This window comes from Cupressus sempervirens, chromosome 1 (assembly GCF_028749045.1).
Source record: "Cupressus sempervirens isolate cs-2001-9-10 chromosome 1, ASM2874904v1, whole genome shotgun sequence".
In the NCBI taxonomy this organism is placed as follows: domain Eukaryota; kingdom Viridiplantae; phylum Streptophyta; class Pinopsida; order Cupressales; family Cupressaceae; genus Cupressus; species Cupressus sempervirens.
In genome coordinates this window covers 30187481-30215226 of record NC_143118.1, presented here as the reverse complement: position 1 = coordinate 30215226, position 27746 = coordinate 30187481, and the positions used below count along the sequence as shown (strand labels likewise).

Here is a 27746-nt window from a genome sequence, read left to right as displayed (position 1 = left end):
AAAGTTGGGAGAAAGTCATTTCCCAAGCTAAATTTGCATACAATGATAACAAGAAGAGGGCAACAAGGTTAAGTCCTTTCCAAGTGGTGTATAGCACTCACCCAAGTGATATCATGGAGTTAAGGGACCTTCCTTTACATGAAAATATTAATGGGCAAGCTAATGAATTTGATTAATCAATGAAGGAGGTACATGACCAAGGGAAGTAAACTTTGATGGAAGCTAATTAGAAGTTAAAGGAGAAGAAGGATGAGGGGAGAAGAGAGTTTTACTTTCAAGTGGGAGACTTTGTGATGGTTTATCTCAACAAGGCCAGGTTACAAAAAGGAATCCCTAGCAAATTGCACGTGGAGAGGATTGGACCATGCAAAATCCTTGAGAAGTATGGACCCAATGCCTACAAGATAGATTTACAAAAGGACATGGCTCTCTTTCCAATTTTCAATGTGAAAGACCTAGTACCATACAAAGGTCCTAAGATGGATGACATAGATTATCAAGAAGAGCTAAACAAGAATGTATCCGACCTGAAGGTACCTGAAAGGAAGCAACCACAGGTTGAGAAAATCTTGGATTCTAGGGTGAAGAAGAGCAATAGAAAAAAGGTCTATAAGGAACATTTGGTGATATGGATGGATTTACATGAGGCTGAAGCAACTTGGATTGCTGAGAGTGATTTCAAAAAGGTAGACATCAGCAAGGAGTTCTTATCTCCAATAGTACCTTAGACTTCTTCATGCAGGGGGAGAATGGTGCAGGAGCACCTAGGGTAAGGTAAAGCCCTAAGCTTGAGTTTGATTTGTATATGGTAAAAAAAACCATTGAGGTAATAAGGACTAGTTATAAAGTCCCAAGGTGAGTTTAGGTGATTTGATCTGATAGGTTTTGGTTTGGGAGTCTAATCTTATCAAGTGGGTCCTAATATAAACATTTTTTCTTAATGTTAGCAAAAGCATGAAAAAATATAGAAAAGGTAAAATAGGTAGATAATCCGACCAACTCAGAATTGCAGCTCCCCTCCCCCCCCTATGGTACCTTCCAATGCCATTCCCATTGTGAAAATTCCAAGCACTCCGCAATAGCTAGGCCTCTACACAACTGATGAGCTAAATGAGGAGAAAGCTATGATCTAGTCACTGCACATTGAAGTAGGCATCCAACACAAGGACAAGATTAGAGATACAATTTCACATATGGTAGATAGGGTAGGTTGGTCTCTTTTCTATTTGGAATTGTCAAGGTTCATAGAGATTGTTGGCAAATAGATTGTTCTTTTATTCTACTCATTGAATGCCCAATATTCTTGAACAATATATGGATATAACTGTTGGGAAATCATAACCAAGTGATTGACTTCCCTCTAAATTATTAGGTATAGCTCCTTGGATTTTGTGATTTGCAATAAATCTTGTTTATCCCTAAGTCTAAATGGGGTTTGTTCTTGATTAAAGAACATGAGAGGAAAACAAAGTTAGGCCTAAATAGGAACTAACTCAAGAAAACATTTGGGTCTTAAAACCAATCAAGTCTGTGAAATCACATATATTATGAACCCACAAAAATTAGTGGAATGATAATGGATTCTATCTATGAAGTAGCTACTTAATTGAAAGCTTCTAGCTCTAATAAGGAAGAGACTAACTTGAAGAAAAACACAAAACATAATCTCTTTAAACTTTCAATAATACTATTATTATCTATAGCTTGTTGCATCAAATAGGGGAAAAAACCTCTATTTATTCCTTAACTCAATTCAATGGAAAGAAATATCCTAAGCTATTAAAAAACAATGTAAGGTAAATAAGCAACACAAAATACCTTCAACTTGTCTCTATAACATGAAGTATTTTATGCCAAAATTTAGCCGACCTTCTATTAATCTAAATACATATAGGATTTTGAGATGATTGTTACAAAATGAGACTCAAATTAATTCATCTCCTCAATATTGACAAATGGCAAGGAGCCAATTGTCAGTTACAATCATTACATAACAATATAAAAGGGGGAGATAAGAATCACTTTCCCTTCTTTCCTTTTTTTGACTTCGCCCTATAGGCTTTGGCAGCAACAATGATTGGGATCAACTCTTCATGTCTATGAATGTGAATGTTAGTATATCTTGAGAGCCACTTGGAATTCTCTCTAGCTAGATCTTTGATGGCATTCAACTGCTCCTACATTTCTTCCACAACCATGTGTACACACCCACCAAGCCTTTGGAACTCTGACACTCTATTCTATTGATAAGAATATTTCTCTATTAATCTATCTAGATAATTGGAGAAATTCTTTTGCATGAAAGCAACTCCAACTATCCCTTACTATTGTCCATTAGCTAGGGAATATTTATGTACACCTCTTAGTAATCCATAGTCTTTGTCTTGATCCTTTTTAACTTTAACTTCCATTTCCTTCAATTCTTCTTCTGCCACTAGGATAATTTTAGATTTCAATTGCATACTCTGTATCCATTCAAATAAGGGCTCATCTCCCTTAGGTAGAATATTTTCCTCTATTGCTTCTTTAACCTTCATATGGATAATCATTTTCAATAAGGAAATACAATCCTTGCTTTTGGATTTTTCTACTGACATGGTAGCTCAATTAGTTGAGATATTATCTTTCTCTATTTTGAGCCTTAGTATTGCATTACTGATATTTTCTATGATTGCAAACCCCTCAAACTTGATTTTTTCGCTCCACTCCCTACCAATATGCCCGAAGTACTTGTCTTCTTATAGCTAGGAGATGATAGCTTGAATGTCAGTGGCTATAGGATTATTGGTGGTTGAAATTCCCAAGATTCTTTAAAAAAAGATTTTGTTGAAGTAAAAATATTAGGAAAATATATCTTGAAAAGGAGCAAGAAATATTAAGCTTCAACTGGCTAGATGACACACTTTTTGACAAGTGGATGGCAAATTGTTCTCTAACAACAAGCTATTACAAATGGTAGTTGAAGAAGAAAGTATTGACAAAGCAATTCAAATAGAAGACAAAGAAAAGGAGCAACAAACTACAATGGTGGACATGGCCACTCAAATTGATGATCTAGCATATGAGCAATGAATTTTAATAAATATATAGATATCAAAGCTTGATACAACACATGAAAGCCAAGTGGTCCCACAGTCTGGAGAACAATAGATGGAACAAGACCAATCATTAGGTGCAATGGATTCACAAGAAAATGCTACAACAAAGCTGGCCTCACCACAAGACAAACAATGAAGAAGCCATTATGTTGCAAAGACAAACAACCACTAGTTTTTGTCTCTTCTCATGCATCTTTATGATAGTGATATTTTTTACCATATTGTAAGTCTTTTGTTCTGCAAACAACTACCCTTTGCCTCTAGGCCTGAAGCTTGTTGCAACTCATGCTATATAAGTGAGCTTCCAAGGCTAGATGAGAGGTCGAATCCTGTAGAATTTTAGTGTTAATGCTAATTATAGTCAGTCCTATTTTCGTGTCAATTGTATGTATTTCAAATTTGCACTCTAAGAATACAAGGAATCTTGGATGATAAAATTTGTCATATCTTGAGTTATATTTTGAGTTTTACATCAGTGATGTATCATTTTCAAGGAATATGAATACAAAGTGGAAGTTTTGAATATTTGTGTCTTTGAGTTCTTTCTCCATCTTTATATGCTTGTTATTTTGGGATTGAATGAGCAAAGTTCTTTCAATTTAATACAGTTGAGACAAGTTTTATATTGGTTCATTGTTATTAATTCAAAAAATTAAGTAAGTGCTTCCATGAATTGATAGGGTTCCTAGGCATATGAGAGGGATATCATAAGAATGGAGTTTAGGGTTAACAATTGATGAATTGAATTGCAAGTCAATTAAATAGGTTAATTATTTACTAATGTGACTATGTATAGCAATGGATAAGGCATTGATCATGAATTGTGATGCAAATTGATGTAGTCATTTGGTTACACAATACACATATAAATCAAAATCAATTTTCCATTTCTATTATAAGGAGCTATATCAGTGGTCATTTACTTATTTGTAATAGTTTTCCTTAGATTCAAGAAGATTGTTGACCATGTTTCTGCTATAAGGGATAAATATAAGAAGGAAACTCCCAGTGAGTATAGACTGAAGAGGAGGATCAAAGAATAAGCTATATAATCCCTAGGTGCATCCTCCTTGGCCCCACAGAGCCTAAAGAGTATAAAGGCCTTGTGTGCCTTGTTGAAGTTGGTCTAGACCTGAGATAATTTCTTGCCGAATATAGGAACTAGCTAATCTTTAGGCTTTTATTTATCTTCTACATCCTGGTAGTGGTTGTTGGAACATGTAGTTTTAAAACACCAACAATCCATGAAACTATTGTGCGTATAAATTTATTGGATTACATAATGAAAATATGAATGAAACTATTATGCATTTTTGATATTATGACTTGTTAACAATATCAAATATGGATGAAACTGTACTACAGTTTTGATAATACTCATAATGACCAAAAATAGTCATCAAGATACTAACCCTAACTTAACTTCCTAATAACAATATCCAATTATGGATGAAACTATAATGCTTTTTCAATAAAACTGGAGCTGCCCAAAAATATTCAACACATATTGTATAATTGTATTAGATTACATAGTGAAAATATGGATAAAACTGTTATGCGTTTTGGATATCTCCTCTTTTTTTATCACCGAAAATACTCATCACAATGACTTATAGCGATATATCTCTATCACTCGTCACTATAATGATTATATTTATTTTTCGTTTGTTGGTGATTGCTATATGTTATAGTGATAAGCCTCCTTTATTGTGCATTGCTATATATTGTTTTTGTAGTTTCTTTGCATAAGGATAAAAGGGATCACTATATGTCATAGTGATATTCTTTCCTCATTGCTCATCACTATGTCAAGATTAGGCCTTCTTCATATAGCAATAGAAGAGTTTGCTATATTCTAGAGCGATATAGTACCCAAAAACTCTTTTGACCATTCTATGATCGCTATAGTGTATCGTGACTCATGAAGCATAATCATTGTAACTATAGCAATATATGAAACATCGAAGAAGAAACAACATTTCTATTGATTGAGGTTTTTGATGTGACTGTGTGAAATAAATTTTATTAATGGTTAAATGAAATGTTGAATGATAGATTCCATTGCTTATTCGATGGTTCCAATGCTTAAAATTAAATTGTTGGAGTCCATGAAGGTGGGAAATTGTATTGTTAGCAGGAACACAAGACCATTTAAATTTCCCATAATGGAAGCCTGTGAATGTGCGAAACTCTTCTCATTATTGTTGCTTTGGATCCTTAAAATTATAAATATGGAAGGTCACTAATGTGTAAAATCCTATTGTTCGTTGGAATGTACTATCATTTGAATTAATATTATGGAGCCCTAGACTGTGCAAAACATTGTTGTTTTGTATTCTTCACAGGATGTTTTAAAATTGAATTGTTGGAGCTGCAAAGATAATAATAGTTGTTCATAGGTTCTATTACCATTACTAATTAATTTTTTGAGTGTGGAATGATATTTTTTGTGCTTTTGCAACTTTATTTAATGTTCAATTATTTATGGTTGCAATGGTGCCAAACCTATAGTTCACACATTCATGGGCTCCTTTAACAATAAACAATGTGACCCACGATTAGGTGTTCGATAGAATACATCGAAGGAACAAATAGTAATTCTATCGATCAAGACCTATGATATGTCAAAGGAGAAATAGTAATTCTATCTCTACATCAAAGGAGCATTAAACTGTAAGAGATGGCAATGGCACAAAAGAGAGGATACATTGAAGAAAGAAATAATTGTTTTATCAATTCCGTCTTACGATGTGAACGTACGAACAAGATTAGATAAATGTTTAAATTTTTGTCAACTGACTATAGTTAAATCACTTGAAATGTTTGACTCTACGATGAAGTAATAATAATGGCTAATCAGAGGTACGTAAACAATTATTTAACTTGATGTAACATTAATAGGCCCACGAAACCGCATCAAATGAGATTTCTTTTCTGGTATGAATTCATACAAAAACAGTCTCCGATGACAATTCTATCGTAACTCTATTACTCCAACTGCATAATTTATTTAAAAATGCACAAATCAGTTGCCAGCCCAATGAAACATCCGTTCGACACGCCCACAGAACACCGAGGAAGGAGAAGAAGGACCATAATTGGGTCTATGGAATGGACTTTCATCAGATGACCATACTTAAAAAAGGATGTATGTATCATGCTTTTTCCTGTACTTGTCCTTCGGGAGCATAGCTGCGTCCTAAGTAATTGGCGATGCACAAGTTGAATAACTCAATGGAGAGATTATATTGTCAACAATTCTCATATTAGGTAACACCACCTCACTAAAAGCTACAATCCATGCTCTTGCTTTAACATTATTCATTTATCTCTATTACACATTCATCCTTCTATATTATTCTAGCGGACAAAGCTCTCCCAGTGAAGCCTGTAACAAAGTATATTCTAACTACCAATAGATATAAACTTTAAGACAACTTACTTTAATGTTTCAAATTTCAATATAGCGTTTTAGTGAATTTTTAATATTGTTGTTATTTGCTTTTGAAAATTCGATAGAGATTCCCATGGAAAGTTAACAGATAAGTTGTATTTTCGGTCGAGAGAATATATATAAATATGTTTTTCAGTTGCGTGAAGCAGGTGACAGGAATATGACCAAATTATGAGCAGAGTATGTTTATTAGTTGGTACTGTATTCCAATAGAAAGCCAGCTACAAGATATAATATTACAGATGGAATGGATTTTTTTTTATAATTTCCCAATATTTTTATATCTAATTCATATCGGTGCTAAACAATCATTTACAAAGCTGCGATTTCGATGATTCTAATTCGACAATTGTAGCACAAACGTGGCATACAGTTTAATATGCAGAAATTAATGTTGACATAATTATTTTAGACTATTTTCTTTTGAGATAAAATTCGAATTGATTTTATTTAAAAAAATTTATATTTAAAATTATATATATATATATATACACACACACTTTTCAATTTTAACATTTATTTCTTTCTTTTTCTATTTTGCAAATATGTATCTAATTTCTTCTACATTTGGTCCATTCTTCGACTGGATGGATTAAACATCACATTAAGCTTAATTTTTAGATTAAAAGTATTAAATAGTCAAAGTTGACTTTTTCTTCCTAAATTTATTTTTAGTGTGATGTTTAAGAATGACAAGTTCCACTCAATTTTTAGATTAAAAGTGTTAAATAATCAAAAGTTGACTTTTTCTTACCAAATTTAATATTTTTAGTATATAAAGATGAACAATTCCAACATTTCTTTACTTAATTGATAACTGTCACTAGAATTTTTACTCAATTTCTTCGCCTGTCACTGGATTTTTAGGAAGTTGTAGATTGAAGGACAGTTAGTCTGTACAAGCGAGGAAAGTCATTGTGCATCCCTAGTAAATATACTCGGAAAGCACCTTCAACTGTAGGTAGTCAAGGTATGCATCTCAACAATCCGGTTTTAAAATCCTTCAGATTTATGTGGTTCTATCAAGCCCAGTCGACTCAACTCTCACTTACATTTTCCATCCACTTCTGCTATTTGAGTTCATAGCATCTCCCTTCTCATCCCACAAATGTTCTTTCATTGAATTTGAAAGGGGAACGTTCACCGGGTCCAAAAAATCATATGATGCATTTATCAATCACAGAGGCCCTGACACCAAAGAAATTATGGCTTTTACTCTTTATGATATCTTGGAGGAAAAGGGATTTAGGAAATTTCTTGATGGTCAAGAATTAAAGTTGGGAGATTCACTTGAGCCCACCATAAAAATGTCATTTCCTCCTCCTCTGTTCAAATTGTTGTTTTCTCACCAAAATATGTAGAGTCTCCATGGTGTCTAGATGAGTTGGTTGACATGTTGAAGAACAATGCTCTATTTATTCCTATGTTTTGTGATGTGAAGCCTTTTGATGTTTGATACCCTCACAAGGGAGTTTACAAAGATGCTTTCGCTAAGCATGAAGAGAAGGGTAGATTCGGCAAAGAGAGGCTAGATGACTAGAAATCAGCCCTCCACTCTTCTTCACTCATCTCTGGCTATGAATTCAACACATCTAAGGAGTATGGCTTAGCTTATGTTTTACAAGAATTTTTTTTCTAAACCAATCTTTATAGTTTTTGTTTCAGCTATTTGTTTCAGCTCGTCCTGTCCCGTTGACCACTCAAACATTCTCGAGCATGCCGAACCAAAACGTCCCTAAGATCACTAAATGCCATAGGGCAGTGATCTTTGATGGGGCATATATCAAAGCTCGTGTGAGGTATGTATGTGTTTCTAGGTGCTATAGGACCATGTTGTGGAGACCTACAATAACCTCTCTCGCTTTTTGGATAGGCTACTTTAGTATGTTAGAAACACTAACTTAAAACAATCAAAAGTATTTGCATACTAATTTAACATAACTTCATGAGAGACAAAGTGAAGTCCTCAAATGAGAATATGAGCCATGGATAGGCTCTCTCAATGAGGATGATCACTTGATGTAGGGGTGTGTCTAATAGCTAAGATGGCTTGATTATGTATGTATGCTCAAATGCTTAAATGGACTTCAATGGAGGATTTTTGATAGATTTTGGTGAATGGATTTGATGTAAAGATGGCTTCTCAAAATGGCATTATGGCTTTACTTTCTAGATTGTGTTAAAATGGCTTCAGAGAGGATTCCTTAAATAGGCAAAGGGCTTGAGGGATTAAGAGCTAGGATGCAAGGATGGGAGAAAGCTTATGGAAGGTTTAGATTGAATGAGAGGAGAGCACATGGATTGTGCTTTCTTACAGCCAATCAGGGAGTGACACATGTCACAGGGTCAATGGTTAGAGCAAGAGGGGTTGAGGGGTCAACAAAGGAGGCTCAAAGCTCATAAAGACTCTCATAATGGCTTGTAAAAGCAATGAATGGGCTTGTAAGAGTCATTTATGGCTTTGTGGGCTTCATAAAGTTTTATGATTGGGATATTTGTGAGAGAGTTGAGATATTTTGACTTGGGTTGGATTAAGAAAGTCTTAAGCTTGACTTAGGAATGTGCAAATGATTAAGGCTTGGATTAGGCTTGGGTTAAGATTAGATTAGGCTTTTTAGGGATGGGCAAGTGCATGGCATTTAATGAGGGTGAGTGAAAGATGAGATATTTGTTAACTTTGGCTTGGGTTAGCAAGTCTTAACCCATGTTTAGAGAATGTGACAAGGTTGGGGGGGGATTAGGATTAGGGTCAAAGATAAGGATTGACATCTTGTAGAAGAGTCTAGGCTTTGGATGAGGATGAAGACTTTCTAGAAGAGTCTAGAACTTCCTAGGATGAGGATAAATAAGGTTTTTAGGAAATAAATAAAGCTTTATTTATTTCAAGGGTTTGGGTTGAGGAGATATTTATTAAAATATTTTTAATAAACATGAGGATTGATATTTAATCTTAATTAAATATTTTGAGTTGGGATTAGGGGTAGGAAATGATGGGATTGGCCTTTAATCGAAATTAAAGAAGGATTAGAAGATTTTGGAAGAGGTTAGTGGTCTTAAGGAAATTGGCCAAGTTTTGGGCAAAAATAAATAAATTATTTATTTTGAGATTTTTGGTCAATTTATTAATTAAATAATTAATAAATAAGGAAATAATATTTAAATAAGATTTAAACAATTTTAGGAGGGATTCCTTAATTAAATATTTTTAATTAAGATAAAGAGATTTAATGGCATAAAAAATAAATAAATAAATTAAATAATTAATTAATTAATAAATGATGATGTCATCAGGGACTTAAATTTCAAAAAATAAAAATACTTTATTTTCTAAAGGATTTTTAGGTGTCAACATTTTGCCCCTCTTTGACATAGTGTTGAAACAACACTATTTCAAAGAAGTTTAGATATAAACGACACGAAAAAAATGTTTTAGCAACAAAGTTGCCCCAATATTGGATAAGAAGGAGAGACTAGACTATGAGATGCCCCCTCAAGATGGTGGCGGGGAGAGAAAATGAGGCTCGACGGCTTCTTGAAAAATACAAGAATCTGGGATAAGCAAGGAGACTCAGATTGGCAAAGAGAAGGGGCTAAATCAGCTCAAACTCTCACTATGGGAGAATGCTAAAGGAGAATTAGATGCACAAGAGGAAGCAAGCTTAAGACTTTAGGGAAGGTGGAGGATGAAGGAGCGGAGCGCTATAAAAAGGAATCCAGGATAGGGAGAAGGATGAGGGGATTATAAAGCTGATGCAACAGGATTTCAAAGAGCTAGATTGGCAAAAAAGATGGGTTTCGGAGATCCCTAGGACGAGGATTGTGGATCTCGAAAGATGAGGCTTGGTGGATTGATTGGATTGGTGGATCCCTAAGACTAGGATTGTGGATCCCTAAAGTTAAAAGTGAAGATTGATTCAAAGAGATACTGCTACATAAGTTGGGGTAGGAGAGACAGATGCTCGATATGGATGGCGGATAATGGAGATGAAGGGAATCCATTGAAGCTTTTTGAGCAAGGGGATACTTCAAAGAGAAGTACCACCATGTAGTTGAGCACTAGATTTGCTATAGGACTGTTGGTTAATTGCCAAGGTTATCAAGAACATCAAGGCCGTGTCACCAACCATCCAGAGGACTGACGGACTAACTCGAAACAACCACACAAAGATTGCCCCAGCATCACACATGAAACCCGAAGGAAACAACATGGAACCAACATTGGGTAACTCACAAGCAAAAAAGAGACAAATGAAAGACTTGATCAAAACCGTATGCTCAGAGTGCCCCATTCGCAACATTCCAAAAGAGAACCGTTTGCAAATGAGATGGGTAGGACAAGGTACTAATGGACCAAGATCAGATATGAGAAAAGCTATATCCTGCAAGGATCTATCGGAGAGCACCTAAGCTGGTGGATTTGGATGAGTGATATGTCTGGCAAGCTAAACTAAGAATGATAACACTTTTGTGATAGGAGATCTAGCTAAAGGATGCATTGGAATAGCTAACCAAGATTTGTGCGATGTGTGCAACATGCTAATCAAGGATGAACTGACACGAAAGCTGGATAGATACAATGGTACTAAGCTAAAGAGGATATACAAGCTAATGGACCAAGATATGGTACAAATGTACAAGTTATTTTGGACAAGATTGGATATACAAGCTATGATACAAGGTATGATACAAGCGTTGGATACAAGATTATTTACAAGTTGTATAGGAGCTCTGAATGATAAGATAGTGGGATGGCTCAAGTTGGTGCAAGATGCAAAAGCTAAGGATTAGGTGATAGTGGAAGATATGGATTTGGCAGGATGCATCCAATGATGATGATAGATGTGCAACCAAGGATGGGGACAATGCTAAGGTTGGTGGTAGCTGAGCTGATAGATGGCACTAGAGTGAATGGCTAATGAGAGGATGACATTGGATTTGCATGAGGATAGCCTAGAGCGAGATACCAATGACAAGGGAGGATGGACAAGACAAGATCTTTGAGGAATAAAATGCCCCCAGTCAGAAGATGACATGTGGAAGGAGGTCTTACGATGGATGTGATAGGATTGAAGCTAGGATGGAAAAGCTAAAGGCGCTAGGGAGATGGATGATAGCTGGGATGATGGGGTGAGGTTGTAGAAGATAAGTGGATAGTGATAGATAAAAGCTGGAGGATGAAAGATAGGTGGATGAATGGGAAGATGGAGCTGGATGGCAAGATGTGACCAAAAGCATGAGGATGATAGGCTAAGTTGGGGATGGTTGGATTATGCATGACACTTGTTTGCCAAGTTTTCATCATGGTACTTGTCCAAGGCGCTTGAATTGCCAAGTTTTCACCAGTGGACACATTATTTTTCTTTATTTTCTTGACTTTTTAACTTTGGACTAAGCTGGAATGACTTTGGTTTTCTTCAGTTATTTTTGGCTTTTTTGGGATTTTTCACTGGCTGTTGGAATGTTCAATTTTTTTGCTAGCTGTTGGTACACCGTATGTGTGATTTATGCAATAGATCAGATTAGATGGGATTGATGGTAGGAGATGGAGGGATGAAAAGGCTAGAAAGGAGCATGAGATGGGGATGCTTGCAGGATCAACATTGGCACATGTTGGGACTAGTGTGAAAAGAGCATATGGGGGATAGATGGTAGATGTGGGCTTGATGGAGGATTTGTGGAAGTGCACTTGGGGATATAGGCACCCAAGATGGAGTTAGGAGATGGGGGACACGAATCACTGGATGGGGGATTAGCAATGGTGTATGCCATTTTGTGTTGGGTTTCAACTTTTTTCTTTGGGATCCACATGGTTTTGGATTTTCTTTTCATAGGCTTTTGCATTGTTTTGCATTCTTTGATTGGATTTTTCCTTTTTGGAGTATGTCTTTTAGAATAGACATATGATTGCCTAGGATGTGGATTTTTAGCTTTATGCATTTGGAAGTTGGCATTCACATTGTTGTGGTAAGCTTTGGGAAGATGGTTAGGAGAAGCTTTGTGAGATGGAGAGGATATGGAAGAGCGTGTAGGAGGAGGATGATGGATGATGTTCCCTAATATGTGCCTTTGTTGATCTTGCGTAGGAATGGAGGGAATAGGATTTTTATGATGGCTGATAGGAGGATGGAGGATGGTAGATTTTGGGACATGGGGACCCAAAATGGATTTAGTGGATGAAGGGGGGATATGGTAGGTTGTTTTGGGTTGCAAAGATGGTGGAGGGGGGATGACATAAGATTTCTTGAAGGAGTGATGGGAGGCTAGCATGGTGGGCCTAGAGATAGGCTTGGTTTGGGGATGGCGTGTACCAACACTTTTAGATGGTGAGCTTTTGGAGACATCCAAGACCATGAAATCTTGGATTCTTTTGTGCAATAATAGGCTTTCTGATTCCTTGCTCTTGTGGTCCTAAACCTTGACCTTGATAATGCCATCGATTGAGCATTTGAACGAGCTAAGGAAACTTTTTGCTTGTAGAAAATGGTAGAAGTGCTTTATTATATGTACTACAATGAGGAGATATTGTTCTTAATTCTTCTGTTGAGAGGGGCCCACCATGGATGAATGTAAGTGAACTAAGAGGGTAGATTATAGATGATGGAATAGCTTGGATAGGTGGTAAGATGGAAGCATGGAGTGGAGGAGATGGTAGGATAGAATCTTGATTTAGCTGATGGGATGAAAAGATATCCTACAATAGAGGAGGTATGGCTTGAGGTTTTGGCGATGGAGGGGATGGTGATTGCACTATGGATGGAAGACATGGTACAATGATATCTTCCTTTATTCTTTGGGGGATGTCAACATGCTTTTGGGCAGGATCTTGAGAGGATTGGATTGGAGTGGATGGTGTGATAGGAGGTGAAGGGATGGATTTTTCAAAGGTAGTGGATGGATAGATGGGAGATTTAGTAGTGGAGATGGGTGAGTAGAAGATGGATGCATAAGGGTCATTACGGGAGATTTGGGAAATGCTTGGAGGTGATGTGGATAGAATTTGGAGGGATTTGATAGGTGGTGGGATTTTGATGCTTGCAGGAAGTGGAAGGATTTTAAGAAATTTGATAGATGGTAAGGGGATGATAGCTATGGAAGATGGAGGTGATATTATAGATGGGGAAGCTTCATCACTGACTACTTCACATGGTTGGATTAGATGACATGGCTTATCAACTGTTGGAGGCAGCTTTTCTTGTATTTCCTCTAGGAGATTCCTAGGAGACTTGTGTGTCAGAGGTGGAGGTGGTGGATTGACAGGAATAGCTGGTGTCATGGGGGTGGAAGATTGGAAGCTTGGTTGATTGGGTGATGGACAAGAAGTTGGGATATCAGATGGCATGACTAGATAGTTTGGATGAATGCTTGGATTTTGGGGGATGGTTGGCAGAAGGCATCTAAGGCTCTCAAGATACCCGTCATAGTCAACAAGATTTTCATCATCATTGGAATAGGATGTAGTGGGATAAAGGACAATCCGAACAAGCTCATCATGATAGGGTTGGGATTTCATGTTTTGATGATGAGTTGGATGGGGATGGGGTCTTGCATATGGATGAACACAGAAGCTCATGGTTGGATTTGGATTAAGTGTAGATTTTGGATTGGCTGATGAAAGATTTCCTAGGGAGAGTCAAATCTGCATGACATATCTAATGAGAATTGGCTAGAGATTTTTGGCTTTCCTGTGGATGGAAGACTTCAAGGGTATGCTATCAAAAAGTGAGAGTTTTGCTTTCCTATGTGCAGGATTGGTGGCTTTTGGTGTCAACTTGAGGATAGACAAATGATCCTATGGGCATGACACAAGATTAACCACTTGTGGATCCTAACCTTTAGCTTAAGGTGATGAGGGATGACAAGTGACAAGGCTAGATTACCCTAGACAAAGCTCTTCCAAAGGGATAACCTTGGGGAGATTGAGGGATTTGGATAGATTGATTGGATAGTAAACTCTAGCAGAGTAACAAAAATTCCTTAAAGGCTTGGGTGATTTTGGATTGGGTTGCTAGCTGGCTGGGGGGATGATTTGGATGGACTTTCAATTTGGGATTTTCCTAAAGCAAAGAACTAGATAGATTCGGTTGCGGCGGGGGAGCTTGGATGATTTTTTGATGAGGCAGTGACTACGCTAAGTATGCCTTGAGCTGGGAGATTTCTATTTTTTTGGAATTTTGACCAAAGTTGGCAAACATTCATTCAAAAGCTATGAAAAAATAAGTAGAAAAAGTTTGGAGGAAGCACGTCAAACACACCAACATCCTAGGAAGCTTTCTACAATGATGAAATTTGGTTTAGCTAGGGAGTCCTCGATATATGCAAGGTACGTGAGGCCCAAATCCGTAGATGAAACCAAAAAGATGTCACACAGTTGAGAGGAGTGGTAACCCACTTCTCCTCTTTCACTTCTCAAGGGTATAAAGTTCCTTGAGGCTTAGCCCGAGTGACAGAATTTTGATCCCAAGAGAGGTGTCTTTGGATTCACCTCTTGATCTTTATACTCTGTTGGAACGTTGGAGTTGAGGTTGTCCCAAGGGGTGATGAAATCCCCAAGTAGGCCTCCGAAAACTTAAACAAGATTTTGGATCCTAATCTTATGCACCCAAGATGGCCTCGAAAGATGACAAGGGGAGAGAAGACTTGGATGATCTTGGGCTAAAAGACAGAGTTCTTTTCCAACTGATGGTTAAGTTTTCTGATCTAAACTTTTTGAAAACACACGTGATTAAGATGCAAAGGTTAAATTCCAATTAGAAATGTGCCAACAAAAGAGAAGTGATCGAAGAATGAATACACAAAGGAGAGTTAGGGTCAACAAGAAAGTAAACCCGCACGCCCGGAGGCCCTCCACGTCAAGTATCGATTAATTTCCTTTAAGGCATTCAAGAGTTGGTGTTTGTTTGTTTTAAGGCCAAAACAAAGATGTGTGTAAAGCTCAATTTCAAGCGTGCACCCGGAGGCCCTCCATGTCAAGATTTGTTCAATTTTTATGCCCAAATGAAGTGTTAGCGAGACTAATGTGCATTCAAGAAATTTTTTATTTTAGAAAAACCAATAAAAACTCAAGTGAGTTGAATTTGATTTTTGTGGAGCACTTAACAGCTTCTTAGGTAGACCCATCCCCATATATGGCATTGATATTGCAACCAATGGTTAGAATGATGGGTGATTAAAGAGGGTGAGTCCAACAACAAATTCACTCAAAGTGTCTTTATTTGTTTTTATAACTTAGAAAGTTTCTAAAATGTAGATTCTTTTTATGCCCCAAAAGATGAAGTGTGAGATATTGTAATGATTAATTGACCTTTTGCATTCAAGATTGGATTTGTTGTTTTAATCATGCATTCATAAAAAATAAAAATAAAAACTTGATTTTAATCCATGGCACTCAAGAGTGATTTTAGCAACATGCATTCAAAGACAAGTGATTAAACATTCAAGTTTTTTCCTTTGAACATTCAAGATTGAGATTTTGTGTGTTATTTTAAGAACTTTGAAGTGCTTTTTTTTAACCTTAGATCATTCAAGATTGTTTTGGACTCAAAAGTGAAAATGACTCTTTGGACTTTGGTTTTCATTCAAGATTTTGTGTTCTAGTTTGCATGTTTTAAGCCTAAAAAATGATATTCCTAGATTGTTTTGATGCATGAAAAACCTAGGAAACATTCAAGATTTTGCAACAAGACATTTGTTTGGAACAAATAACAAAGCTTTTAGGACAATTTTGGCAACCATTTAGGACTCTTAGTTTTCATGAGATTTTTAAAAGAACTTTAAAATATTTGCAAATGAGGTTCATTTTATCCTTGATGGATGCTTTGAGTTTGATTTAGATTTTAGTGTGCACTTAGTGTTGATTTTGAACCTTTTGAAATGGAAACTTGAAGTTCTTTTTAAATTCTCAAAAATGAAGTGTTCCTAACTTTGCATGAATGCATCTAAAACTTTGATGTTGCAAGGATGCAAATGATTGGATTGGTTTAGTTTCACTTGTTAAAAGATTTTTTTTTTTTTTTTTTTGCAAATTCTTTGTTTTTAATGGATTTAAGTATGATTTGGGGGTTCATTTTAAGCACTTAAAAAAAACAAGTGTGTATGATTTTGCTTCCTTAAAAAAAAAAAAAAAGGCCAAGATCCCTCAACAAGAAGAAGAAGAAGTAGATGGAATAGAAGAAGAATATAGACAAGAAGAGCAATAAGAATTCCAAGTGTTCCGTCCACCTATAAGCTTGAAAAATCTGCAAACACTATGAGATGGACTATGAGTTCCTTTGTCTTCTTCATGCTCATGTGGACCTGCAAAACCAATTTATACAATCCTACCAATCACAAAAATAAGAAAAATTAGCCAAAATTAGCAAATGACATATGAAACTTGACTAAAAAAGCTAATGAAGATGACCCATGCGGGGTCCCACCAGGCATGCCAAAATGTATATGCTACTTTAGTATGTTAGAAACACTAAATTAAAACAATCAAAAGAATTTGCATACTAATTTAACATAACTTCATGAGAGACAAAGTGAAGTCCTCAAATGAGAATATGAGCCATGGATAGGCTCTCTCAATGAGGATGATCACTTGATATAGGGGTGTGTCTAATAGTTAAGATGGCTTGATTATGTATGTATGCTCAAATGCTCAAATGGGCTTCAATGGAGGATTTTTGATAGATTTTGGTAAATGGATTTGATGTAAAAATGGCTTCTCAAAATGGTATTATGGCTTTACTTTCTAGATTGTGTTAAAATGGCTTGGGAGAGGATTCCTTAAATAAGCAAAGGGCTTGAGGGATCAAGGGCTAGGATGCAAGGATGGGAGAAAGCTTATGGAAGGTTTAGATTGAATGAGAGGAGAGCACATGGATTGTGCTTCCTTACAACCAATTAAGGAGTGACACATGTCACAAGGTCATTGGTTAGAGAAAGATGGGTTGAGGGGTCAACAAAGGAGGCTCAAAGCTTATAAAGACCCTCATAATGGCTTGTAAAAGCAATGAATGGGCTTGTAAGAGTCATTTATGGCTTTGTGGGCTTCATAAAGTTTTATGGTTGGGATATTTGTGAGAGAGTTGAGATATTTTGACTTGGGTTGGATTAAGAAAGTCTTAAGCTTGACTTAGGAATGTGCAAATGATTAAGGCTTGGATTAGGCTTGGGTTAAGATTAGATTAGGCTTGTTAGAGATGGGCAAGTGGATGGCATTTAATGAGGGTGGGTGAAAGATGAGATATTTGTTAACTTTGGCTTGGGTTAGCAAGTCTTAACCCATGTTTAGAGAATGTGACAAGGTTAGGGGGGGATTAGGATTAGGGTCAAAGATAAGGATTGACATCTTGTAGAAGAGTCTAGGCTTTGGATGAGGATGAAGACTTTCTAGAAGAGTCTAGAAATTCCTAAGATGAGGATAAATAAGGTTTTTAGGAAATAAATAAAGCTTTATTTATTTCAAGGGTTTGGGTTGAGGAGATATTTATTAAAATATTTTTAATAAACATGAGGATTAATATTTAATCTTACTTAAATATTTTGAGTTGGGATTAGGGGTAGGAAATGATGGGATTAGCCTTTAATCGAAATCAAAGAAGGATTATAAGATTTTGGAAGAGGTTAGTGGTCTTAAGGAAATTGGCCAAGTTTTGGGCAAAAAATAAATAAATTATTTATTTTGGGATTTTTGGTCAATTTATTAATTAAATAATTAATAAATAAGGAAATAATGTTTAAATAAGATTTAAACATTTTTGGGAGGGATTCCTTAATTAAATATTTTTAATTAAGATAAAGGGATTTAATGGCATAAAAAATAAATTAATTAATTAAATAATTAATTAATTAATTAATGATGATGTCATCAAAGACTTTTTCAAAAAATAAAAATACTTTATTTTCTAAAGGATTTTTAGGTGTCTACAAATACAAGGTTGCACGGGGACGGGGGTACTTGGGGTACTTAGGGTACGGGTATGGGTACAAGTACAACTATCTTTTATAATAGGGGAGGGGGTACTTGCGTATGTCAAACTTTATTTTTAATTATACTTTTATATTTATAGAAAACCTAAATTTATGAGTCATGACAATGATTTTTGAAATCAAGAATAGTGATAAAGTTTGCAAATCTAATGTATTGTTTTCAATTTCAAATTTGTTATATGTTTGTAATAATAATTTATGATAAATGTTTAGATGCACAACATAGAAGGCGGATTGTAAACATGAACAAGAAGATCATAAATCATATGACAATGACATATTGCAAATGATAAATTTCTGGCTTTAACATTGATAAAGTTAATTGTTGATCGATATTGTATCAAAGTTTCAAACTGATTAGGTATTGAATTAAGCTTGATAAACAAATAACAAAGAAGGGAAACTTTAAACATGAACAAGATCATAAATCATATGACGATGACATATTGGAAATGACAAACGTATGCTTAAACAGTGATAAAGTTTATTGTTAATCAATATTCTATCAAAGTTTCGAACTGATTAGGTACTGAATTAAGCTTGATAAACAACGAGCTAATACACAAACAAATTTTTTTTTTTTAAATCAAAAATCTCAATCAAGGTTCTTAGCTATGATGCTCTCCGCTGAGTACCCGATAATTGGGATATGTGTACTCGGTACTTGGGTATGTGGGTATGAGTACTAGGGGTGTGGGTACAAGTACCCATGCAACCTCATAATATATCATGATAACCAATAATGTCATATATGAACGAACATAAAATATATTATGATAACCAATAATGTCATACATGAACAAAGATATAATATATTATGATAACCAACAATGTCATACATGAACAAAGATATAATATGTTATGATAACCAATAATGTCATACATGAACAAACATATAATATAAAATGATAACTAATAATGTCATACATTAACAAACACATAATATATTATGGTAACCAATTATGTTGTACATGAACAAACATATCATATATTAACCAATAATGTCATAAGTCTAATATATGTCATACATCAAATATAAAATGTCATATATATACATCAAATGTTTATTGAATATGTCCACTAACATAAAATCCAACATATATGTCCATTGATGCCTATACATGTGTGTCTATCAACTATATCTTCTCCTTCCCACGAGAGGAAGGAAACAAATCTCTAGAGGTCTTTAGTCATTGTGTGGAGGGAGATGATGGGGTCTTCCTCACATGCTCACTCGTCCTCTTGTTTAGGCTCTTCTCTAACTCGAGCTGATACAAAAAAAGTAGATATGAATCAATAATTATACATTGAAATCAAATATATGTACACAAAAAATTAATTATTTTCTTACCACCATCAAATAGTCGCTCTGCAAATCCACCTCAAAGGCTCGAGGACGACCAGGTGTAACAAGACCCTACACCAATTCAATCAATATAATTACTTATAAATAACATTATAAATTTTGATACTAACTATTATAAACAACAACTAATACCAAAAAAGTTCTTTCATACCTCAGTCAATGGCTTTGAACTAGCCATAGCTATAGCCACTCCATGATCGATGGACTGTTAAAGATGAGGAGGAGTCTCAGATGTCAAGAGTTGCATGCCATACAATACACGTTACATGTAACATGAAATATGAAACAAATATAATTTAATTAATTAAATTAACATGAAATAAATGTACCTATACAAAGCTCGTATCATGCCTAGGCTCGGAGTCCCTAGTGAATGTCGATGGTCTAGTAGAGAACTGATATGCATGCATAAATTTTTTTTTCAATCCTTCATATCATTACTTAATAAATATATGTATTAATTTAAATGATTAAATTGATACATACCTTTGGACTCGTCAATGGGATGAAAAATGGGGTCGGGGGATCTCTACTAGGGCTGCCAACACTCTAACCCAAAATTTTAAACAATGTCAATACATGCTAATTAGTTAGTCATTCACTATACATATGACATGTGACCAAATTACTTTATTATAATTGTAATTTACCTATGTGTCAATGCCAAATATCTCATTCAGGAACTAATTAGTGACTAGCCCATCATCTATACTATCTCCAACATGACTACCAAATGTGCATAAGGATCCACATGATGTGCACATGTGACCGCGATGCACAGAATGCTCCTCCTCAACTAATGGACTTGTGCAATGAATGAGGGTCTGCATCAAAGTATTAATAGTCCCTAGAGTGTTGGCCTCTACATGTTCCTTCACAACTAAAGGAATAATCACATACTCACCCTATGGCTTGACAACAAGTGCCCTAACTATGTTAAGGTCATGACGTACCCCTGACCTCTCAAATGATGACCCCCACCTCTACCTTGAGATTCTAATATATCAAAATAATTGAGAATCTCTCAAAGGAAAAATTCACAATAAAATTTCTTTAATAAATACATTGGGACCTCATGATTATTGCAGGGAGAGGCATCAAAGACAATCTATCATCTATCCCAAAAATTATTTCTAATACCATCATGTATGCACCAATGGATGGGGAACCATTTAGTTGTCTCTCTTACAGTATTTTGTTCACCAGGCTTTCTAAACAATGCATAAATGCTACCTTTTGGTATATCTTTTTTTTTTTTACATCTTGATATGATAATTTGTTTGCATAATATCTTTTTTGTTCCTCCCTCTTAACACACCAAATATTTAACTGACCACTAACAGAAGATACATGGGTCATAATGGACTTGAGGGAGGATGCCAATTGTGCTCTCATTGGATTGGTTTGTCCACAAGCTTTCAACCTACCAATGAGTGCTTGTAATTAATTTTTCCCTCTTTCTATTTCATTTATTATGTTGTCTTGTGTGCCAGGAGGAGGTCTTCCAATCGGTGTAGGTTGCAGAATTTCTTGTTCTTGTTATGGAGGGTTTTGATTCTCATCTTGTGGAGGGTTTTCGTTTGGACCTTGTTGAGGGTTTTGGTTTTGATCTTGTTGGGGATTTTCTGGTTCATTATTCACATTTCCTAATAAGAAACCAATTGTGATCTAAATAAATAAACAAATTTTAAGAAAAATTTAAAAAAAACCTACAAAACAAAGCAAAAACATATAAAACAATGCAAAAACAAGGGTAGAGAACATACGACGTGATCTTGATCTCGAACTTTGGTGATGAGGGGGCATTTTGAGGAGACAGGTGGAAAAAATCTTCAATTCCTTCAACTCATGTATGTGTTGTGGCTATGAAATCCTTGCATAATGGAGTGAAAATTAAATGGGCTATAGGTTTGTAGACCATTTATAAATAAATAAAAAATTAGAAAGTGACACGTATGCACTTTTCAAAACTAGAAAGAAAGGGTGTCATCTTTTTGGCACCACAACTTGGTGCACTTACCCTGAGACTATATGGTCTACCAAAGAGCATAATTTCTAATAAAATACCAAGTTTGTTGGGTATTTATGGCATACATTGTGGAAGGATTTGAATTTAGACTTGAAGTTTAGCTCATCTCACATCATCCACATACTAATGGAAAAACAAAACTTGTGAAACTAAGTTTGGGAAATTTGTTGAGATGCTTGGTTGGAGATAAGCTAAAAGGTTGAGATTGGTTTTTCCACATGGTATAATTTACACACAATAATTCTATCAATAGGAGAGTACTAGTAAATCATCATTCTAGATTGTATATAGAAGGTACATAATTTCTTATGAATTGAGGCAGTTGGATAAAAGAGAGATATGTTGAAGATGACGATTTTGCAGAGCATTTGAAGAACATTAATGAGGAGGTGAGGAAGCACATTACATGAATGGATACATAGTATAAGAGTAAGGAAGATTAAAAAAGAAGGTATAATGAATTTTAGATTGGAGAGGAAGTCATGGTTCATTTAAGGAAAGGGATATTTCTAGTGGGTACATATAACAAGCTAAAAATAAAGAAATGTGGGCCATGCAAGATAGTGAAAAGGCATGATTCTAGAAATTCCTAAGAAGTAGAGTTTCTTGTTGAACTAAATATTTTACCAGTATTTAACACTTTATATCCAACAAAGTATCATGAAGGAGGTGATGGCAATGTAGTCATAGAAGTCCAGTGGAGTATTCTAGCAACTACTTCAACTACAAAGGCGATTGAGGATATACTAGACAATCAAGTTTGTAGAAATTAAAGGAACAAGGAATATGGAGAATATTTGGTTAATGGAAAGGATGACCTATTCAGGATTCATCATGGCTAACAAGGGAGGAGGTTGATCACCTTGGATTTTCTCTAAGCACTAAGACCTAATGGGGTCACTTCTCAAATTACCCCAGTTGTATGATGCAAGAGCATCCTGTTGGAATTTACAAGTGGGAAGATTTACTTCTAAGAGGGCAGGGGGGTGAATCGGAAGTAACTAACTTTAACCATTTCAAGACCTTTTGGCTGAAAACATTCACATGCATCTAATTCATCTAATAATCATAAAAGTAAAGACATGCATGAAAATAGATAACACAAGATTTGGTAACCCACAAACCCTCTAAATGAGAAGGTAAAACTGGGGTGGGGATGATACCCACAAAAAATCACTGTAGCAATATGCAACTATTCAAGGTTACAAAATTTGACTACTTCCAATGGTCTTCCCTATGAAAGGCCTATCTTGTTAGAGATTTTTCACCTTGTTAAAAGTGACCTAGTTAAAAGATTTACAAACATTCACTTGGAATGTTACCCTATTAAAGGATTTGCAATCCTGTTGAGGATCTACAATGTGGTTGCTAAACCAATGTAGCTACTAAGATAATCTATCATCATAGAATTGTCATTCTTACAATACAATGGTTAGAAAGTATAGAAGAATGTCTTGACCTAATAACTTGCAATCTTTAATTGCTAATTCCAAATCCTTGTTCTACTCTATCTGTTCTGATCCTTGCTTGATTTGATATGTCTCTTCTCAGAACTCTGATACTATGCTCTTGATCAACTGAATTCTACAATGTTGCTATGCTTTGTCTAAGTCTATAAACCCTTCTGCACTTCACCCATACACTTCTCATATCCACTTCTCACTCGTACATAATGGGGTTTCATCCTCCTTTTAAAGATTTCAAAGACTTAGGGTTAGGTATGAATCTATGATCAATATTAAATCTTCATTTCCCACTCAATTCTTGCACTTTTTCTATTAGTTGCATGCCTTCTCCATTTTTCTTATTGGTTGTATGTTGATTACATAGGTAATGCAAAAGATTTGATATTATCTTCAAGATCCTTCGAGATACATCCTTTGGTGGCTTCAAAAATGGTTTACATCTGAGTTTGTGAAGGAATAAACTCATATGATGATTCTGTGTTACTCGACACTTTCTTGTTGCTGATGCTTGACACATATAGAAATTATTTCTCACTCAACTCCTATAGTAATTGTATTTCACTCAACATCTATACTCTGCTTGGCATCTATAGTGACTCGACATCCATAGTTTTCTTAGCACTTGAACTTCACTCAGCACCTATTAAATTCTTTGGCTTGGCACACATTGTAGCTCAAAATCTGTGTTATACTCAGCATCATCTTGAGAATTTGGTTAAGTGTGTTGACACTCAAATGTCAAAACCAATCTGAGATCAACAATCTCCCCCTTTGACATGAGTGACAAAAACACTTAACTTCAAAAATTTGTAACTCCCCTAAGTTGGTGTGCCTTTTTTGTATCCAAAATTCCTAGGCTAAATTTGTCTCATGATGGTTCCTTTATCTTCCTTCTTATTCCTTTGCCTCTATGTCTTGTGTACTCTATTTCTACTTTTTTTGTACTTACCTTTGTTTCTACTAATACTCTTTCCCACATCTTCTTGCAGTTTTTGCATCCTTTTGGTTATATCTCCTTATTACTTCCTCAAAATTTGAATATATCCCCCTTTAGATATTCTTTATTACCTCCATCAAATAATATATTATGTAACTATTCTTATTTACATCTCCCCCTTATTTCACATATTATCTCCCCAAAATATTATATCTCCCCCTTTCTGACACTTATGTCAAAGGATCCTAAGAATGAATAGAATATTTAGCCAAATAAGTTTTATTTACCTCCATGATCATCTTTAGAGAAGCATCCTAGTTGTTCACTGCTATTTCTAGTGATTTGTGCTGGATGGTTGTCTCTGCTACAAGATGTACAAGGCCATCTAAAGTAGAAAGATTAGGGTATTTCTTTAAGACATTTTTTGCATAGGCATGTTCCTTATGGAGTACTTCTAGATGTGAAGTAATAGAGGATTGAATCTATATTAATTTGGCCTTAATATTGGCCTCTTCTAATGTCAGTACAACTAACTCCTTTTGGGTGTGAAGCGTAGTTGCAAAATGCTTCTCACTTTGAGCTGGATTTTTTGGTAGCTGTGTGCTAGAAATATTGAGATTTTGTTCCAAGCTTAATATCCTTTGGCTAGCTTCTTGTGTGAAGAGAGATGAATCACACAATTTTAAGTACAATGAGAATATATTCTCAAGTATTGTTTTTGCTTTTTCAACTTTCATAGCCAACTTTACTTGTGAAAGTGTCATCTCCCTAGATATCTTCTCATTAACTTTCATTTGAAACTTCTTTTCTGACTACTCTAATAATTTAACATTTGTATCAAGGTCTTCATTCTATACTTGGTCCACTATGGTGGACAATTTCTCCTTGGTTTCATCAGGTACTGGCAAGTTGAATGCATCAAGAAATATATCTTTGATTTCCAGAAGTGCTTGCTTTTGTCTATACTCATTTCTAAGTATCTCTTGTTTCTTCCTTCTCTCTAGTGCCTCAGGCACTTTATTTATCTGTGCTAGGCTCATTGTCCTTGAGTCATAACTAGGTATGACTATTTCATCATCAAGTACAGGGTCTCTGTAGTGAAGTACCCTTGCAACCTTGGTGGTGCTTGAGCTTGGTGCTAAAATTTGCAATGGTACTACATCAGTGCTCGGCTGCTTTGAAGGAGTCCCTGAGGTAGGCAAGTTCACCAGTGTCTATATTTCCTCCTACTTCTTTTATTTAGGGGTTTTCTCCTCTTCCTTCTCCTCTCCTTTATTGCCTTGATCAATAATGATGATTTGAGGAGGTGCAACTTTGATTTGTGTTGTAGGAACATCTTGTCCTATTTGTTCCTTTGCTGGCTCCTCAATAGCTGTTGTTGCTATGATTGTATGATCAACTTTAGCAATTTTATCTTGTGCTTCTTGCTCTTTAGGTTGATCTACTATAGTTGTGGGAGGTTGTGAAGGTGGGTCTTGTGTGTTTTCCTTCTCCCTTGTGATTTTTGCTATAGCCTTTTGTAATTCTTCCACACTCACCAAAACTAGATTTGTGCACAGTTGTGATTGTAGTGTAGTTTTGTGAAGGATATTTTTGAGATCCTCTATATTCAATGGATTGATGTTCTAATTTGAGGTGTCAAGAACATCCTTGACAATTATTGTTTTTATAGGTGTTTTATGTGAAGGACTTGGTGGTGGCAATTAGACATTCTGCTCTTACTGCTACTCTTTTGTTGTTGCCTCTTCACCTTGTGTCTTCTCTACTATTGCCTCTTCTTTCTCTTTCTCTCATTCCTCCTCTTTTTGATTCTCTTATTCCTCTTCATTATTTCTTCCCTCAAAGGGATCTTCCTACCATTCCTTGATTGTTGTCAATCCATAAATTAATTTTCACATTTGTGTGGATTTCTACACAACATCTTCAATTTGATTTTTCATAATTTTGAAGGCTTTGTATTTGGGTACAAATTTGCTCCCATGCTTCTTATTAGCCTTGGTTATTTGACCTTTTGTAAGCTCTAGCATTACTCGAGCCAATTTTGACTCCCTTATATCCTTTTCCATATTAACAGAATAATTCCATTTATTCTCTACAATGGAGCTTAGTTCCTTAGGCATTGACTAGTTCAAGTGGGGTGGTCTTGTACTTAGCCATCATAATATAGATGGACTCTTCCACTATGTTTTTTTGTTCCCTTGTAAACCTATTAAAATCAATGGTCTTTAAACTAGTTAAGTTTGCATTATCTCTAATGTTATTGCAAACATTTTCCAATTTAGACTTGGTAGAATGTCTTACCAATCTACATTATTCATCATTAGACTCTATCCTTTATTCATCTAATTCTAGAGGTGCAACACATTTTCTTCTCTTCTTTTTCTCTATAGGACCTCCTTGCTCTATTGGATTTTACTTCCCCTATTCTTTTGCCACTTGGGTAGTTGCCCTAGTGTCTGCCCTTGTAGTTGGCTTGGCTAGGCTTGGCTTTGTTGCTTTCTTCTTTCCCTTTGGTTGTGCAACTAGTTGTTTTTGTGCCTTTCCTTTCTTTGGCTCTAGATTTGGTGCTTCCTTCTTGGCACCTTCCTCTTCTTTTGCATCCTCTCCTATACCTTGGGATAAAGCAAGTGGTCCCTAACCTTGTTCTTCTTCATCTTCTTCGACTTCTTCACCTTCTTGTTTTACTTTTGTTGTGCCCTCACCAAATTTGGCTTAAATTAACTTCTTTACAAGTTTTTCTTTCTTCTTTAGTGTGGAGGTAGTTTTTAGCTCCATATCCACCTTTGATCTAACCACGTCATAGGTTCCAAAATGTGGTGCACTTTTGTCTACTTCTTTAGCTAGTAATGCATTTATTGTTGATGATGCTTCATCTATATTTATTTCATAACCAAGAGGTCTTAGCCATCTAACTCTTGGTATGGAAGCTTGAATGTATGTTTAGTCAATATCTACAAGAAATCATGCATCATTTATATGTTTCTTTACTAAGGAAATTTGAATTCTTAGGCTTTTCTTCATTGACTTCTTGAAGTCTTCAAAATAGCTAGTTATTAGGGTCTCAAAATTAGCTCCCATCTGCTTTATGTATTCATTAACTTGAGCTATGATTGACCTATTTGTCTTCCATGCAACTCTTCCAAAAGAAGGAAATTCATTCTATACATAAAAGAATATACAAATCAAAATAGCACCAATTTTGCATTGTGCTCCCTTGGTTCTTCTTATAGCTACTAAATTCTCATTAATCTATTGTAGTTGCAGTTCTGCAAGATCATAAGTATGATCCTTTTTCACCAATTTGTAACCCACATCTACTGCAATGCAAGCCCTACTGTTGAGTCTGTTGGATTGGTAGAATTTATGTACAATGACTCTAATATAAAAATCTACAAGAGGGTCTTGAATGGTGTTAATTGTCAT

General features: G+C 35.4%; 1 pseudogene; it reads left to right on the top strand.

The window, feature by feature from the left end:
• Window positions 1–479: 479 nt before the first annotated feature.
• The window catches only part of LOC149576018 (putative disease resistance protein At1g58390), a 55379-nt pseudogene continuing 28112 nt past the window's right edge, over window positions 480–27746 (top strand).